Raw genomic sequence first — 10,659 nt, forward strand, 5'->3', positions numbered from 1 at the left:
CCACCATCTCCTCCTCCTCCTCCAATTAATTCTCTCAATCCATCATCGACCCCTACAATTTCTATGAGAATCAGGTAATTGTCAGCTGATCGTAGAATTATATTAAATCAATAATTAACAAAAAAAATGAGTGAAATTGTTAAAATAATCTTGAATACTATAACATTCCCAGACAATGGTTCCTCGGGTTTGAGAGAACGTATATTCATAAAAACTCTTATTAACAATTTTGTTGTTGTGAATGATGATGATAAAAGAATAATTTTATTATTGAATAAAATGCTTCATTTGTTTACTATCTCTGATCGATATATTAAATTAATAACTGAAACATATCCTCTTAAGATTCAGAATCAACAAAAACAAACAATAGCTCATTTGAATAAAAAATGTAATGAATGCGAGAATGAAAAAAGTGAATTAGAAATTAAATGTGGATATCAAGGTGCCACAATAACAGATTTAAATACAAATGTGAGAGATTTAGAAGTTACTATTGTGCAGCTTACAGAGAAATTAGGAGACAAAGAAAATGAAGTCTTTTATCAGTTTTAGCAGTCTCCGTGGTGTAGTGGTAAGACACTCGCCTGGCGTTCCGGGAGCGCTATGTCATGGGTTCGTATCCTGGCCGGGGAGGATTTTCTGGGCGCAATTCCTTAACTGTAGCCTCTGTTTAACACAACAGTAAAATGTGTACTTGGATGAAGAAACGATTCTTCGCGGCAGGGGATCGTATTCCAGGGACCATAGGATTAAGGACTTGCCCGAAACGCTACGCGTACTAGTGGCTGTACAAGAATGTAACAACTCTTGTATATATCTCAAAAAAAAAAGAAAAAATGAAATAGAGAATTTAAAGAAGGAAAATTTAACTCTTCAAGATAATCAAAATAAATTGAAAAATAATCTAGAAGATCGAAATAATACTGAATTAATGAAGCTTAGAATTCAATACGATGATGAAAAGAAAAAGTATGAAACAGAATATGCATTTTTGGTAAATGAGAAAGATAGACAAATTCAACATATCTCCGAAGACAAAGACAAACAAATAAAAGACTTAGCTGATGAAAAAGAAAAACTAACCGATTTAATAAATTCAAATAATACTAGAATAAGATCAAAATACGTTGCACTCGAAAAGGAACTAAAAAGTGCACATGAACAATTAACTATAAGTCGTCAACAACAAGAAGAATTAAATATGAAAATAAATATAAATTTAATGTCTCTTAAGGAATATCAACTAAAATTAGCTGCATGTGAAAACGATATAAGGATCCAGAAAATGCAATTTCTGGAATGCCAACAAGCCTTACAAAAATGCAACTATGATAAACAATCAGACCAAGAAGAATATAATAATTTATTAGTATCCCAAAACCATTATGTTCAAGAATGCCAACAAAAACTACTAGATTGTGAAAATTCTAAAAAAATAAAGTATGACGAATATAATACATTAGTAAAGAATATAAATGAAGCAAATAAATATAATATTGAAACATTAGAGCGACTTTATACAAAACCTACATTATCGAATAGCGATATAATTCATTGTTTTTCAAGCATATTTCCTTTAAATGATGATAATGAATCGAAAGCAACAGGAAAATCACAAATTGAAGCAATAATAAATAAGTTCATTCATCAGTTAAATACCGAACGTGATAACTACATTCACGAAGAACGTGAAAAGGACATTAAAGATAGGATTTCCCGTTTAAATTATATTAATAATAATGATCTACACCAAAATAATAATATTCTTAATATTTTTACTAACGAAGAAGAAAGAAATTTATTTAATCAAATATTAGAAAAATTTAAAACTAATATTATCGATGAAACAGTATATGAACACGAACGTCAAATAATACCTTATGTAAATGAAAATGATCATTTAAAACGTCAATTAGACGAACCTAATTATGTTGCTAAATTGTTAATAGACGCGGTGGCATCAATAGTTTTAGTTAAAGAAATTATAACCAAACGAATTGTTGACCTGGAAAAAGATCATAAAGGAACGAATGAGGAAGTTATAAAAGTTTATGCATTCGTTACTATTCTATATACATTATTCCAGAAGGAAATAAGGCAAGATTTGAATGCAAATAATGTACAACGCTTTTATTACATTATCTTGAACGTGATTCGTAAGTCCCCTTCTGATAATATTCATGAAATACTGGCTTTACAACAACAAAATGATTTACATGTTAAGACCTTACAAGAAGAAAATGAAACAATAACTTCTAACCTGTTGACCATTCAACAGACAAATGCTAGTCTCCAGGATTCCAACAAACAAATGCTTTCAGAATTAAGTGAGACAAGAATGCATTTGTCGATGATTAACCATGATGAGACTTCGGTGGACCCCATAGAATATGAAGAAACTCAAATGAATAAATTCACATTAATCATCCAAGCTGTCACTACTCAGCTCGATGCTTACTTGGCCGGGACATGCAACAATAAGTATTTAAGATCAGCATTCGAAAAACTCTCAATGAGAAAAATGTTTTGCAAGAATGAAATGGCGAAATCTGAAATGATGCAATTATTTATTTCACTTTCAAATCATATCTTCAAATTTATATTCTGCGCCCAGTTCTATAAGAATCTTGTCACGGTAATAAACGATAATATTCTTCGGCGTTCCATTCAATTAAACCTTTATTTTTCAAGAGAAATGTATAACCACCGAGATATGCTATCTGAAATATTGAACATACCGATGATAAATGAAGCTATAGAAATAGCACCCGTTTTCCCAATTCTATACAATATTAGTAAATTAACACTGATAAATGGTACTTATTCTATAAGCAACAATGAGGATAATAATCAAATAGTGTCTATCGATAACGAAAAGAAGAATTTAAAATCGATTGCGTTATTACACGAGGCTAATATGGAAGCAGAAAAATCGTGGTTCCTTAAAAACCTAAAAGTTAAGTACGAAAGTGTATTGGGTGATGACAGCATTTTAAAAGCAATCGCCTCTCAGAAAGTTTCTTCGCCTGAAACTGTTGAGAAAACAACCACACAAAAAAAGAGATAAAACGAACTTAAAAGACGCAAAAGAAAGGACAAAAGATAAGACTCAAGGCAGGCGACAAGTCGAGGCATTAACAGAGAAAAAGAATCTAAAGGATAGACATATAAACACTATAAGGGGAGGAATAGTTGAAAATAAATAAGAGGATGTCGATGGTAAGCAGTCAACTCATTAGAGAAAGGAATTTTGTAAATACCTCCCCCCCCTCAAAAAAAAAAAAAAATAAGAGACATCAGAGATTGGAAAAGGGGTTCAAGTTCATAGTAAGTGTGAGTTTGTAAAGATTTGCCACCATTCTCCAGTGTGTAATAAGCCAAATCAACTCAATGAGGATCTTTGGTGGTATGGCCAATTTTCACACAGGCATTACTAACCTTGTAATTAACCGAGATTTCAAATGACAAGGTATATTTTAATTGTTTTGGATTTCATCTAGATCTGATACTTTTGAGAAAAAATAATATCATATTATATTTGTATGAGGAATAAGCTTACATTCTAATTCCATCTGAGGAAACAGTGTGAGTTCTTTCTGAAGAGAGCTTTTCGTACCACTTTTTTTTTTTTCTTTGGAAGAGCAGTGAAGAGTGTGTGACTGGCCGTCAGTGGATGGCCGGCGGCCACGAATACTTATATATGGCTCAGCTGACACAGTGCTTAGTCAGAACTGGGACTTTACGTGGTACTAGTCTAAGGAAGATCAGCAGGCAATTCCCAAAAAATAACGAAAAAATTGTTGATATTTTCAAGCTTTATTTTATGTCATATCCTATATCAAAATGGCAATTGTATAAAATGATGATTCTTCAGTTATCACAAAAATATATTTATTATGAAAATGAACATGAGCTTCTGAACAATTACATCCATCGTAAAGGTGAGCTTATATATGTCGATTACTTTAATGAAGTTATAGCCAGTGTAGTTTTGAAGATGGTATGGCGGCATTCAACTAAGCGACTCTCTAATTATTGAGTCACAACTGCAATATACAACAATGCTGAGTTGGGGGATGGGCTAGAAGGGCAAAAGATAAGCGAGTTATGGTAGGTGGCGACGGAAACACTGCAGTTAGTCTTATTCAACTCCTGCTAAGAGGTCCACACCTTCTGGCCAGGCTCCGCATCATATCGAAAGGTTATTATAGATGGCTCTCTCAGCTACAGAGATATTTAATATACTAATGTATGTGTGTATGTGTCTTATTCTTTTTCAAATATTTTTTTTTCTTTCACGGTAGTAACCTGTCCATCAACTGCTCAACCACCACCAACCAACCTGTCCATCAACTGGTCAACAGCCACCCAACCAACCTGTCCATCAACTGGTCAACAGCCACCCAACCAACCTGTCCATCAACTGGTCAACAGCCACCCAACCAACCTGTCCATCAACTGGTCAACAGCCACCCAACCAACCTATCCATCAACTGGTCTACAACCACCCTTTGTCTGTTGGAAGTTTCTTTCTAGGGAAGTGGATAACAATTGATCATATAAAATAAGAGAGCGCACAGTGTTTTTCATAATGGTTGCACCATATGAATTTGACATGAAATTGCTAATAAGGTCTTTAGTACGTGTCCGAGGCAGTGGCTATAACAGAATAACTGATGGTTCGGTTTGTTTAGACTTAGGCAGAACATCTACTTTCGCTGTTAGAGTTAGAGTGGAACCATTGCCTCCGAAATTAGCAGGACCCAGAACACAACAGCAATTATCTAAAAGAAGCAACATTGGAGTAAATTCAACTGGAGCGGCAACTCCATCATCTTCCACAGTAGGTCAGACTGTTGTTGCAACAACTTCCCATGAACTCAGTGCAGAAAATGCCAGTAGAAGTGTAAGACCCGCCAGACTCAGAACACATGGACCTATCAGTATTTCCCAAGGAAGCGACATTGGAGTAAATTCAACTGGAGCAATAGGTCAAGAAAATGCTGGAAGTAGTACCAGACCCGCCAGATCCAGAACCTATGGACGTACCAGAATTTCCCAAGGAAACGAGATTGGAGTAAAGACTGTTTCAACTTCCCAAAAGCGTCCTTGTCCCCAAGACCCAAGTGAAGAAAATCAACCCATAACAACAATGAAGGAAATTCTTCTTGCAAGTAAAGGGTCCCGTATTTTAATCTTGACCCACCAACAGGTTCATCAATTACTTGCCAATACGTTGACCACAGAAAAACTTGTGCTGGATATGAATAATCTGATCCAAGAAAACAAAGTTCTTCAACATAAAGTGTCACTTTATCAGGAAATCTTTAGAAACAAGGAGAAATTAATTTCTATTATTAAGAAAATGGAAATAAAGGTTGCATAAATAATTATATGATTATTTAAGATGATTTTTGTTGAATTCATAACATGATAAACTCTGTCAATGTTTCTGAGGTCAATAGCATATGTTATCACAGAATACTTTATGCTGTGTCATATATATTACTTTGTAATGTGAATGTGGATTTGTGTGTATGGTTCTAGTTGAACCAAGTTTCATTAATAGTATATAAAAAAATATTAATATGCAGTATATATCTGGGCAAACTATTCCAGATTTAATCGATATAAGCAATAAATTTTTTTATATTTTTCCCCCATCATCATATTCCTCACCTTTTAATCAAGATATGAAAAATATTATGGCTTGTGTGAGTATTTTAGTTCAAAAATTATTTAGTGAAGCTAATGTAAATCAAGCAAATATATATGTAATAGATAATAATGATAATAATAATAATAATAATAATAATAATAATTATAAACCTCTGCCAATAAATATATTTAATATAAATTCATATGTGGAGGTAGGTTTACTAAGAAAAAATAAAGAATCAACCAAATTAAAAATACATTTTTTAACTACTAGTGATGAAATAAAAGCTATTTTAACTATTCAGTAAAAAAAAAAATATTTTATGTTGATATATAGAAGAAAAGACACAAGGATTAATCAGTATAAAAGATGCTGTGTATAGACAATGATTTAAAATACGAGCAAGAGCGATTAGAAACATTTATTAATTGGCCTGTAAGTAACCCAAAGCCCAAAGAGTTGGTAACTAATGACTTCTTCTATCTGAAAAATGGAATAGAATGCGCTTGTGCATTTTGTTATGTCTATGTAAATTCTTGGGATGATATTTTAAATGATGACGATTATTTCAATGAAGATATAATACTCATTTTAAATAACAACACTATTAAACTTAGTGAATTTCATAGGAGAATAAGCCCTAAATGTCCATTTTTGAAGGGCGAACCAGTAGGTAATATTCCTATTGAATTTTCATCTTATCTTATAGAACCCAAGTATATTAAGTATAATAAAGATTTGGAATTTGAATTAGATCAAAAAAACAAATTACCCAAGGGGATACTCTCGCATAAAACTCCACATCATGAAAAATATAGTGAGGTTAGAGTTCGCTTGTCTAGTTTCAAAGACTCGTGGCCACTTTCAATAAAACATCCCAGCTCAAAAGAGTTAGCCCAAGCTGGGTTTTTTTTATAAAAAACCACCTCGTGGAGATGAAGTAATCTGTTTCTATTGCAATATGCATTTTCGAAATTGGAAAGAAGGTCATGATCCATGGATAGAACATGGGCGTTGGTCAACACAATGTTATTATATATTGATCATGAAAGGGCCTGATTTTATTAAAAATATACGTTCATCTACAATCACTAAATATCCCCCCAAAATATTTTCTAATGATATAATTATGCAAATGATGAACAAATTAGATATTTTAGTAACTTTATCTAAAAGTTACAAACGCGATATTGTTAAAAGAGTATATAAAGATGTAGTAATACTCTATGAACGATCATTTAAATCATATGATCAAGCTATAGCTTTTATAACAAGATATTTATATTTTAACCAAAGAAAATTTAAAAGGATTAAAATCATAGAAGAAAATAATCAAAACGAAAAAGATGAAGTTGGAAATATATGTTTAACCTCAATGAATAATGACACAGTAACATTAACAAGGACTTATAATGAGCCTAATACAACTACTTATTTGTTACGAACCCGGATCCAACGTCCGAGCCTGGAGCAGTGACAACCACGCCATCTGTGGGTCAGCTCCCGAAACCCCCGCCAAACGGACGACGACACCTGGTGAGGACAGCGTGTACTGGCCTCGAGGACCAGTTTCCAGTCTGGTTCAGCACTCTACACCGCCGCTCCTGACCTCTGGTGAGGTGGTGCTCCGACGACAGCGCCATCTATGGACTGGATACGTCAGGTGTTTGTGCCCGAGCCCGTAAGTATTAGTGTCCCGGTTATTGATGACGTGTCTGCTTACAGAGCCGACCTGGGACCACTGTGATGGAAGTGGAGTCAGTCTACCCGAGGCAGCCAGTCTCCATACTGTGAAGTTTGCTGCAGCTGTTGTGACGTCGTTCCCCCGGAAGAGCACTGTGATGTGTTAGCCTGCCAGTGGAGTGGCAGTGAAAGGATTTACCCGGGACCGACTGTTGGAGACGATCATCCACTGGGGTACTGAAGACAGGAGGGTGATTTGTGATATCACACGAGACTCCTGTCTAGGGCGTACCCCTTATATCGTTCGTGGAGTGGCCGTACCAGCCTTGGTGGCTCAGTACCGGCCAGCAGACCAGCTGGACGTGTGGTTGACGGCCTCCACGACGGTGCCCCCAGTGGACCTGCGTTTTGGCTGACCTGTGGCCCTGGTAGGCTCAGCATTCTCAGAGGACACGTCGTGAGGCCACGAAGAAAGCACCGCAGACTCAGCACCTAGCTTCTTGATCCAGAGTCTTCTGCAGAAGACTATATTGTGCATAATCCCCTTGTATAGTGTTAATACCCCTCCCCTTGTGCACTTTCTGATTTTATATGTATATTTAATCGGTGATGGTGATAAGTATAATATTAAGTTCTTAACTTTCTTTCCCTACTCCCTTTAAGTTACTTACGTCACGGATCTCATCCCTTGATAGCCACTACTGGCTTGGGAACGGATACATTATATCTTCCTCTAACAACATCAGAGTAAGGACCCCGTTGCGTCCCGAGAGGGCCGTAACATTATTGTATATCTGATCCCAAATGTGATCAGATATTGAGCTTTACTATAAAGAATTTAGGACGTCAACAACTCACAGTTTCATCCGATTGTCAACATGATAAGAATTTAATGAATACACGCTGTAATATCTGCCAAGATAAACAACGTTGTGTTCTCATTTTACCCTGTCAACATTTTTGTGTCTGTGAATTGTGTCTTTTACAACTTAGTAACTGTCCAATTTGTCGCAATTTAATTAGTCACGTAACTAAAGTATATTTTTCTTAATCTGAAATAATTTAGAGTAAAGGAGTTATTAAAAATGAAATTAAAAATATATATCTCTTTGATTTATAAAACAACAAATGAAATATATTTTTTGGTTTAACTAATTATATCTTTCGTTTTACTTAAAAAAAAAAATCGCCTCATGCTGTAATGATGGTATTGTGGTAATTGATAATTCTCCAATCTGAACTATTCATTAAATTCATGGTGACGTCCACCTAAACTAAAGTTCCCGTTCTAAATAATAAGGTTGCGACATAGCTAGCTGGTTGCCTAGAGCAGATGCAGCACTGTGTCAGCTGAACAAGAGAATATGAAATTTACGAACAATGGCTGGCTTGTGCCAAACACAGCCAAAAATATGGATCCATTTATTTAGAAATGATTATAAAGCATTTTTTTTCTTGGAATAATAGCGAATGTATTATTTATTTTTTTTTTGACCTAAAATCTTCAACTGTTTATGAAAATATTTCAAACTGGGGAAAAGGATAAAATTTTGGGGATACTGAAACCGAATGTTGGAATGTAGCTACTTTGTATAAAGAGATGGATACCTTCATAACAAAAATACATTTCAGTTTTTTATAATTTGATTTATTAAATACAATTTTGTACAAATTTATTATAAAATTTTTTAGCTATCAGATATTCACGGAAGCTACATGTGACTGATTGGCAAGTAATCGGACCAGTATTATAGATACCATTTAGCAATCCTTGTTCAGTTGTCACAGTCCCAATAATCACATCCACATGAGAACGTTTAATTAGAAGCTGTCGTCCAGCAAGATGATTATCATGTAATATTACTGGATGACCAAACATGTAATCACCTTTTTCATTATGAGATAAAACATTCATTCTGATGAGAGCGTCATATGTGTGCACTGGATCTCTCAAGTAAGACAAACAGGCGTTTACATAAGTATTTTGGGTTAAAGGAACCGTGGATACTTTTTCCCAATACCTATCTAAATTGAAGAGGTTATAAATCATTTTATCTCCTTTACCATGGACATTAATAAGCATGTCCACTATTTTCTTCACTTTGTCTGTAATTATTTCTCTGAAGAATTTCTCATTATGGATACATTTTTTCTTGACAATTTTTTTTTTTTTTTTTTTTGGATGATACCATGACTATTATGATTGCCTTGGAACTTCCTGCCTCCTCTTATACAAAAGTATAATTAACATAAATCTATATCAGATTCCTTAAATATATATATGTGTGGTGAAAATAAAATTTAATTATCTTCTTTTAGCAACTGATGTGATAAAAATCTTTTCATCAATAACATTATAATATAGTTTGTATATTATTTTAAATTTTGAATTATATCCTAGTTAGTAGATGAATAATTGGTGTTCAGGGAGAAAAGTAATCTGTAATCCACAACTCATTATGATATAATTCAAATTGGGGAAAAGGATATAATTTATAGTTTTATCTTATAAGATAAAGGTATATTATCATCTCAGAGGATTAGTTATAGTTTGCATTCTGTAATTGTATAATTTTTGTAGTGATGCTGAAATAGACTGTATAAAGAGATTGATATACTCAAACTCACTGAAGGTCCTGAAAATCTAAGAGTTGTGGAAGATTTAAAATCAGTAGTTAACAAGAGTAATAATATACACGATTTTTAGGATCTGGACCAGTGAACATGGATGGTAGTGTGAAGTAAGTGTGACCGAAGTTTATTAGGGGGTACTTCTTTCTTAATGTTGATGATGTACTCTGGGTCACCTGATCTAAAAAAAATAATAAATATTATGGCTGATAAGACAAGCTGAATAAGTCAACCTAAGCTTAGTTTAATATAAAACTCGACCAAAAAGATAGTGGAAAGTGTTCTTCACAACCGGACGCCCTGGAGTCTGGCTGAGGTAACCTCGCTGTATATAAGATGGCGCGTGTCGCCACCACAGTGTTCAAAACCACAGCAGTCTAACCAACATCCTACAAGAAAACTCATTCTCCTACAGCTACAGCACCCGCTATTTGAGAGAATTAATTATCTGCAGTAGAATAATAAGAATATACTGCTCATACACGTTTGACAGGGCCGGCGCCTGCTACTCTGACAGCATCTCGTGCTGGGTTTTGTATATGTACAGAAGAGTATGGAAGGGGAAGTATTCAAGATAATAGTCTTGTGTCTACTAGTTTCCACGAGAGTTGAGGCTGACACAATGGTCGGTCCCGAGAAGATCAAGGTCAAGGGGGACACTGCCGATTACATCCAGATGTCTG

This window comes from Procambarus clarkii, chromosome 55 (assembly GCF_040958095.1).
Source record: "Procambarus clarkii isolate CNS0578487 chromosome 55, FALCON_Pclarkii_2.0, whole genome shotgun sequence".
Classification (NCBI taxonomy): domain Eukaryota; kingdom Metazoa; phylum Arthropoda; class Malacostraca; order Decapoda; family Cambaridae; genus Procambarus; species Procambarus clarkii.